Source organism: Lactuca virosa, chromosome 5 (genome assembly GCF_052849685.1).
Source record: "Lactuca virosa cultivar CGN04683 chromosome 5, Lactuca_virosa_CGN04683_v6, whole genome shotgun sequence".
Taxonomy (NCBI): Eukaryota; Viridiplantae; Streptophyta; class Magnoliopsida; order Asterales; family Asteraceae; genus Lactuca; species Lactuca virosa.
In genome coordinates this window covers 383328752-383337512 of record NC_136430.1, presented here as the reverse complement: position 1 = coordinate 383337512, position 8761 = coordinate 383328752, and positions in this window count along the sequence as shown.

The window sequence follows — 8761 nt, the reverse complement described above, 5'->3', positions numbered from 1 at the left end:
GTGACCAACTAAATGAAGAACATGCATCTAGAGGTTAGTCACGACATATCATGTATGTGGTCACGACATGACAAGGCCTGCAACTCAAGCCCATGATCTTTTAGGGTTTCCTTCATATTTAAGCAAACTCGGATTCTGGGTTCATTTCTCAACCTCCATCCCTCTTAAACCTCAAAAAACCTAACCCTTGTCCATCTTGGTGGTTTTGGCTCATTTTGGTGCTTTTGGTGCTCTTTGAAGGAAGTAGAAGGAGAAACTGGTGCAAGGATCAAGCAAGCAACACTTTCTCATCTTTGATATCACCTTCTGGACCATTTGTAAGGATTCAAGCTTTTACCTTTATGGTTTATTCTCCTAGATATAAGTTGTTTTGGTATTTTTTGGTTCATATCTTATGGATCTAAGGATTGGATGTGGATTGTGAATCTTGCATGAGTTTTAGGTTATTTTCTTGCCTTTTTACCTAGATTGGGTAGAGGACATGCACGGAGCATGCATGTACATAAAGTTGTCATTTTTGTGAACCTATGGAGTCCTTTAAAGCTTTCTGGAAAGTTGGAGTTGAAGAGTTAATGGATTAAGGACTCAAACTATTAAGATGTTTCCTTAGATGGTGGTCATGACGTGACATAGGGAATGTTACGTCGTGACAATGGTGGATCTTTCGTCTATCTTGTCCTGTTGTGTTCACGACATGACCAAGGTGGGTTCATGGTGTGTTGCATGCTGAGTGAGTTGTTTGTGACCGATTTGGCTGAGTTGGTGCGAGACTGAGTTTGGAATCGGGTTGTGTGCGTTCTCACGATGTGACCAAGGGTTGGTCACGATGTGGGGGTCATTTGTGGTAAGTTGACTGTTTAATTTGACTTTGCTCTTGACTTTTTTTCATGTTTGACTTTTGGTCAAATTCCTAGATTTGGGGTATAGACTAAGGTTAGACCTTGTATGATTTGACAGGTGTGTTGTAGCACTGGTTGTGTGGAATTGAGCTTTGGTTTAGCTGGATTCGTGAGTCAGGTTAGTCTTCTCACTATAGTATGTAGGATGCTAGTTGTCTTAGTGATACTTGCATGGAAGACCGGGTGGTGGCCCCTGACATTTGTATGATAGACCAGGTAGTGGCTCCTGGCGATTATATGCAAGACCAGGGTCTGGCCCCTGCAGTTATTTGGATGTTGCTAGTTGTCTTTGTGATGCTTGCAAGGAAGACCAGGAGGTGGCTCTTGGCACTTGTATATAAGACCGGGATTTGGCTCCTGGTGTAGCAAGGAAAGACCATGATTGGGTCATGGCTGATATTGATAGTAAGATTATAATTGGCACATAACAATCCCTATTATATGTATGGTATGTGATATTTTGGAAAACTCACTAAGCTCTGTGCTTACAGTTTTGTGGTTTAAACATTTTTAGGTACTTCCAGTTCCAAAGGGAAGAGTCCGACTTGACTGCACAACATCTCGTGATGGCTTTTTCCGTATTGATTGCTTTTGATTCACTCTGATGTTTAAAAAATACATTTTTACCTTGTTGGTTTTGGAATATATGGCTGTATGACTTTATGGTTTAAAAATGAAAAATTTTATTGGAATTTTTGGGACGTTACACTACCTGCACCTGATCACATATCGGTTGGGAAAGAGAACTAAACATTTCTTATAACGAGTATGAATACCTTCTCTGTGACAAAGTGTTTTAAAGTTGTGAGGACAACAAATACTGTAAAAGCTCTGCACTGATGTGCGTTAGGGCGAGAGTAGTACCGAGATGGGTGACCCCCTGGGAAGTCCTCGTGTCGAGTAGCCCAAAACGAACAATATCGTGATAAATGTCGGGAGTGATGTTACATTATAAGCGTCGGATTACAAGGAATCATATTTTGGAGATAAACACAAATAACATGTATTGTTCTATGTTCTACGAGACAAGGAATTCATAGAACAAGATCAAAAGAAAAATGACCTTTTGCAAAACCAAAACCTATAAATATAGGCTTGCAACAATTAATTAATTTCGGTTGGTCAATTAGTTAAAAATCAATTATATTTTTAATAGAGATATCGGTTAGTAGTGTTGTCCGTTGGACCTCGTCAGAGGTGATACCACTTGGAACCCAACCACATGCTACCTCTAGTCGTTCGTGTTCTTGAGATCAAATCAAGTTATGTAAGTTGACACCCTGCAACACCCAAACTTAGAGTAGAACATCAATTGAGTTCACCGTGACTGAAATTAATCTTATCATTCAAAATAGTTTGATGATATTAAAATTACCAATATTTCAATTAAAATTATCGGTTAATATTTTCATTAATCTAGGTCCACTCTTTCTCTTTACTTTTGAGCTTTGATCGATTTTTCATTTTTAGTGATTTTAGTTCACATGGTGATGGTTAAAGAAAGCGTATTTACGGATAGACGTCACTCTGTACACAAAAGGACTGCCAGTTGTAGTATTAATATTGGTTGTCCAAACAGTAATAATTAAAGCCAGAGCAGTTGTTGTTAACCATATTGTACCTTTGCAATGAAACCAAACAATTATACCTCTTTACAATATTTGGTAGTCAGATTAAACGTAATCCAACAACCAAAACGCCTAGAATGAATGTACACAACCTCTTCCATAATTATGCAGCAGTATATTCGTGCTCACTCTAGAGTCTAGGGTTACGTAACATATTACAAAACATCCGAACATATACAAAACAAATAAGAAAAATTATAGAATATGAGAAACAAGAACCAAATCATATAATATAAGTTAAATCCCAAAAAACATTACGAATCAAAGTCAAACTTTGGGTTTGTTTTGATAGACCTATTTAAGCATAATTACATACATATAGGACATTGTTTGATTAAACTAAAGAGAAAAAAGAAAAACAAAATTTTGGTATGAACCAATGGAGTGAAAACTATTTAAAACAATAAAATAAAGGTACTTTACAAACAAAATTTTCAAATGTTTATTTTATGATGATATTTCTTTTAAATAATTGCCTTTGTAACAAAAATAGTTTGTTATCCATTTGTAAATTCAACCTATTTAGAATCTGAATTGTATTGCTTTCGGTCCAGGGCCAATTTCATAGTATTTAGTTTCACACATTCCTTGAGTATATTTTTTAATTAATAAATAATAAATAGTATGTTTCTTTTATAGACAAAATTCAAAATATTTTTTCTTCAATCACGTCTGTAGGCAAATGGCATGTTAATTCTGTTGTACTTATTTCGAACAAAATGTATATAATAAGTATTTATTTCTCATAAAATATACTTACAAGAAAAAGGGTTAAATGCATAAGTAAATTGTATTTTAAAGTTTAAACCATTTTTACGTTTGTTTTTTCATTTTATATCTTGAACCTTTGAAATTATAAATATTCCGGATTCTAGATATTTCAACCCAAATATATTTTCAAACATATTTAAATCATTTTGAAGTTGTTTTACATCTTAGAAAAAAGATCAAATACATAAATATAAAAGGATTTTGGTCGATTTATTTAAGTAATTATTGTGTGGTTTTTCTGTACAAAAGCAACATAATTAAATTTCCGTCACCTTTTTTTTAAACTATTCTATCGTATTATAAATTGATGGCCAAAACAATATAATACCTTTGGGTTGGCGAAATTTACAAAAAAAATAAAAAATAAATAAAAAATAAAAAATAAAAAAGGTCTTCATTGAAATAGAAATTAAAGTATATGTTAAAAAATAATCTACGATACATGGATACCATAAGAGTTTAATCATTTAAGAAAAGCCTCCAAATAATAGAACGGGACCCAATTTTCCAATGATTTAAGTTATGTGAAATGGACGTTCCTTCCGTCTCCACAAATGCACTTTCCTCGAACTAGCTGGAGTATCTTGAAGGAAATTATCATTATCTACACACCAACACAGATTTCATGCAATTAATAATTAATTTTTTGATCGAAAAAAAATAATTAATTTTTTTTATCGAATTTCTTTTTCCATATGTTTATATAAAAATGCCCTGTTTGTATTATGGATAACAAACCAAATGGTTACAATAAAAGTAATAATTTAAACAAAACATGTTTATTATTTTATAATTTTATTTATTATTTTTTGAACAGCAAACAAAACATGTTTATCGAGTCAAACCACCAACAATTTCAATAAGTTAAGAGCATCTATGATAACATTGCAGTTTGGCAGATTTTCCCATTAAAGATCAACATCATATTATAATTCTACAAGAAATTCAACATTTAGCGGCGACACCAATAACGGCGACACTAAGCTTTAGCGGCGACATATTAAAAAGTCGCCGCTAAAGCTCCGTGTCGCCGCTAAAGGCTGAATGACACCGACCCGCGTTTTGACGTTATGGTAAACACGCTATTGTTACATCAAATATTACTCTCATAATTTATATATGTTGTTATTTATTATGTAGTTGGAAAATCTTCGGGCATTTCTCAACGACCCGGCATGTAGGGAGGAGCTTTATTCGTTTTTTCAATCACACAATAATCAAGGAGGAAATGATGGGAACGAAGATGATGATATGTAGGGAGGAGCTTTATTTGTATGTTATATTTGTCACACACTTTGCTATTTGTTAGAATTGTAAAACCTACTTTGCTACTTGTTAGAATTATCAAACTTTTGGTTGTTTTATTTTGGTATTAAATTAATTATAACAGTATTTGGTATTTAATTTGATGTTGTTATGTAATTTTTGGTATAAAATTAATTATAATAGTATTTGGAATAAATTATACCCAAAATCGCAAATATAAAAAAAATGAAAAACGTTATTACCGGTGACACTATTACCGACGACATGAGTATTACCGACGACATTCTCTTTAGCGGCGACATTTGTCTTTAGCGGCGACAATCTGATCAATAGCGACGAAGCAGTAGCGGCGACTCTTTACCGGCGACGTGTCGCCGCTATTAGCTTTAGCGGCGACTTCTCGACCCTTTACCGGCGACTTTTGTCGCCGCTAATTGCTCATTTCCTTGTAGTGATTAACATCCCAAAAATCACAAAGATCATTTTAACATTCCAAAATCATGACATATGTTTCCAATGTAAGAACTTTTTAGCTTATTTATGAGATTCATAAAAACTGATCTTATTAACTTTATTCCTCATGTAATGAAAATGTTTTATTTTTTAAACGGCAAACTAATTTACTTATAACTATCACCATCTATGTTTCAAACGAAACTAGAATCTATAACCATTCAAATGAGAGAGTCATTCTTTACCGCTAGACCAAAGACCATTTGGTGAAAATGTTACTAGATAACATGTTATTTGTGTATAAATGTTTGAGAGAAATTGTTGTAAACCTTTCGATAGATGTAACTTTTTATTCTTCATATCATACTAGTAGAACCGTGATTTTATATGAGAATCAGGGGCTTAATCTTACTCATTATCATCTTTTGGTTTTTTTTTAACAACACAACTATAAATTCACACTTCTAGCAAAATGCAAGAAGAAAAAGAGAAAAAAATTATATAGAAGTTTTTAACCAATCTTTATAAATAATAGCTTTGAAAATTTTATATTTAAATCAGGAAAAGGAAAAAGAACAATATTATTAAAAAGTGAGTTTTGGTCAGCAGAATGTGATGTATATGTTGGTACAACACCAACGGTTGAGACTTGTGTTGTGAGTCACCTTCGTATTCGAGTGCAAGGTTACTTGCATCGACAAATGGTTGGGGATCATGTTTCCCAGTTATCAGTGAAATAATGCAGGGTGTGAGGGGTTTTGGTCAGTTGGGTTGTGGATTAGAGTCATTATCGATATGGTTTGAACGGTTTTATCTGTCTAAAAGTCAGGCATGTTATAAGGCTATCAGATTTCAGACAAAGTAGTTGGACTTTCTCTTTGTTGGTTAAGGGTGGCGTGTTAAGGTTTGTTTCTTAGTCAAGGCATGTGATTTCCGCTAAGATTGGGTTTCGGTAGCAATATCGGAAGGTGATCGTATATGAGAGATGATTTCTCGGTTCTATTGTAAATTCAGGAAATTCAGTCAGGGTTGGCTAGTGCAGTTGAGTATGTTGTAAGGAAAGATTTCGATAACGAAATCTAGTTTAAGTGGGGGATTGTTGTAACAACCGTTTTCCATATTGGTTTAACTTAAGACTTAACGAAATCAAAGACGGAGGTTTTGGGAAAAACACCACGCCACGACATGGTGTATGGGTTCCCACGACGTGGCATGACTTAAATGGAACACGTCCAACTAATGAGTAGCATGTCATGGCAGTAATATGGCCACAATGTGTCGGCTGTTCTGGCCTAAACCCTTGATTTTAGTGTTTCTCTCATATTTAAGCATCATACCCCAGAGATTAGGGCATCCTACTTAGCCTCCATCACTCTCAAACCTTGGAAACCCTAACCCTAATCCCTTTTGGTGATTCTTGGCGCATTTTGGTACTTTTGTAGCTTGAAGAAGAAGAAGAAGAAAAAGGTGTTCTGGTGTGTTGATCCAGCAAGAAAACCTCATCATCATTATCCTATGCATATTCTAGACTTTTATAAGTGTTCAAGATGCAAGATTTAAGTTCTATGCATCAAGATCTAGGTTTCTTTTCTGTTTTCTTCATGATTGTGGAAGTTTAAAGGAATGGATTCCATAAAGTTGGCAACTTTATGGATCCTTGAGGTCCCTTTGAGGTCATATGTTGTAGATCTAGAGTTTCTTGGAGTTTTTGGTCCCATGAATAAGTTTGAGTTCCTTTCTCCCATATTTTTGACCTAAAATAGAAGAGACATGCATTGGACATGCATGTCCATAAAGCACCAATTTTTATGATCCATTAGGTGTAGGAAATCCTTCTGGAAAATATGGATAAATGACTTTAGTGATTAAGAGCTTAATGGATAAGTCATTCTTAGTGAGTTCATTAAGAACTTAGTTTTAGAGGTTTTGTCTTATTGAGATGTATTAATGGAGAAAGTCAGAAACTTTATCCATCAAGACCTTGGAGAGTATCAGATCTGAGCTTTGGAGCTCTTAATGATGAAGGAAAACAACTTAATCCATTAAGTTGTTTAGACCCAGTTCTCACGACGTAGCCTTCTGGTCGTCACGACGTGGCGATTGGGGATCATCCTAACGGTCTTGGCATTTTGTGACCACGACATGGCCACAACGAGGTCACGACGTGGAGGCTCGCTAATGATAAATATTGACCTCGACTTTGATTGTGACCCTTGACTCTTGCATTGGAATACTAGGATTGGCCCATTGTATGCTCGGTTGGGCCCGTTGTATACTGGGTTGGTCCTGTTGTATGTTTGGATAGGCCCGTTTTATACTTGTTTGGGCTCTTTGTATGTTAGATTGGGCCCGTTGTATGTTGGGTTAGGCCTATTGTATGCTGGGCTAGGTTCGTTTGTATGCTAGGTTAGGCCCGTTTGTATATTGGGTTGGGCCCGTTGGGTGGTATGTGGTATTTTAGGGAACCTCACTAAGCTTTGTGCTTAGAGATTTGTGGTTTAAACATTTTTCAAGTACCTTCGGTTCCAAAGGGAAGGGCCCGGCTTAACTGCACCACATCCCCCGATAAATTTCCACACTGATGATTGTTGTTTTACTTTGATGTTTGTGATACATTTTACTGTGACTGCTTTTGGGAAACAAGTATTGATGTATGGATTTGATGTTTTAAAATGAAAATTTTTATCGTTAGTTTTGGGACGTTACATATTTTTATATATAAAAGTATGATTTTATATGTAATAGTATGCTTACTATATATATATATATATATATATATATATATATATATATATATATATATATATATATATATATATATATATATATATATATATATATATAACGCTAAATACAACATCTCCCTCACATGTTTAATTAAAACATTATCAATTGAACCATGTTAGGCGCACACACTCTGATAGTATAAGGAAGGTTTAAGAAAGAGTCTCTGATTACTAATGAAGCCAGTTTTCAAAAGCTAATAACTTACCACACTCACCACCTCTTTGCATTTTGAGAGTGGAGTTACCGAAAGAGTTTTGAGAGGATAATGTTCAGGTTAAAAGTATTAACATATAAGTATAAAATAAAATCACGTTTTATTAAAAAAATATGAATCTAATGTTACCCATAAAATATGATCACTCTCTTTATAATCTATTGATGGATCTCGTGTCGTTAACCGACACATCAATTTAAGCATAGTTGAGAATGATGTAGAACTCATGAATATGTAGAACTTGAGTTGGGGGCACATATTTTTACATGGTTGATTTACCATCTGTTCTATGGACGACCCCGTCATAAAATTTAAAATGAGCATAATTCAAGATTAACATGACATTGATAGTCGATGAATCTCAAATATATAGGAATTTAATAATGATTGAAACTAACAAATAGTATTGCCTACCTAAATAACTTTGTGGTGTGTTTACCGTGACACTTTACACATCATAGAGCCAAATATGAATCCTAGCCTTGTTAAAAAAAATTATTTAGGATAATTATTTTTAAGGATTAATAAAACAAACTGTAGTTGAAATAAATATTGAGTGACACCTATAATCTTATCCACTAAAATATACTACTATAAAACCTTTAAAAGGACAAGTTATTAGGATGATTAATCTTGTCCAAATTTGTAGTTTGGAAATAGTTCTCATAAATGAAAGGAAAGATCATGCCTTCAATAAAAGTTATTATCGAGCTTCCTCTAACAATTGTTTTCTAATATATTAG